Below are 430 nucleotides of genomic sequence, written 5' to 3'. Positions count from 1 at the left end.
CAGGCCCCACTAGGTACTTGATCAAGTTCCTTCCTCCATCTCTCTTCTTCTTCTGTAGCCCAGCACACAGAGGTCTCCCGATGCAGCTCCAGAGGCCACGGTGTCCATTGTGCCAAGAATGCAGGCATGGGCTGAAAGCATTGGAGAATGCGGGCATCGATCCCGCTGCCTCTCACATGCTAAGCGAGCGCTCTACCACTTGAGCTAATTCCCCAGCACACAGCCTCCAACTCACCTCACCTCCCCTCAGCTCTCACAGAGAAACCTCTCACCCACGTGGCCCTGCACACTACTCTTGCCCACCCAGCACCCTTCTTCACAAACCCAACAAACACTCCCAACTTCCAGCTGCTGCTGCTGCTCCCTTCAAACATACAGGTGCTCAACGCCAACACCACCTGCCCTATCTTCTACACAAACCACCACAGAG

General features: G+C 55.6%; 1 non-coding gene across 1 annotated transcript; it reads right to left on the bottom strand.

Annotated features, from left to right (window-relative positions):
* Positions 1 to 141: 141 nt before the first annotated feature.
* Positions 142 to 214, bottom strand: TRNAA-AGC. The gene has a single exon. It is a non-coding gene; the product is annotated as a tRNA-Ala (tRNA).
* Between the last annotated feature and the right edge of the window lie 216 nt (positions 215 to 430).

The sequence above is a fragment of the Meleagris gallopavo genome, unplaced genomic scaffold (genome assembly GCF_000146605.3).
Source record: "Meleagris gallopavo isolate NT-WF06-2002-E0010 breed Aviagen turkey brand Nicholas breeding stock unplaced genomic scaffold, Turkey_5.1 ChrUn_random_7180001996495, whole genome shotgun sequence".
Taxonomy (NCBI): domain Eukaryota; kingdom Metazoa; phylum Chordata; class Aves; order Galliformes; family Phasianidae; genus Meleagris; species Meleagris gallopavo.
This window is presented reverse-complemented; position numbering and strand designations above follow the sequence as displayed.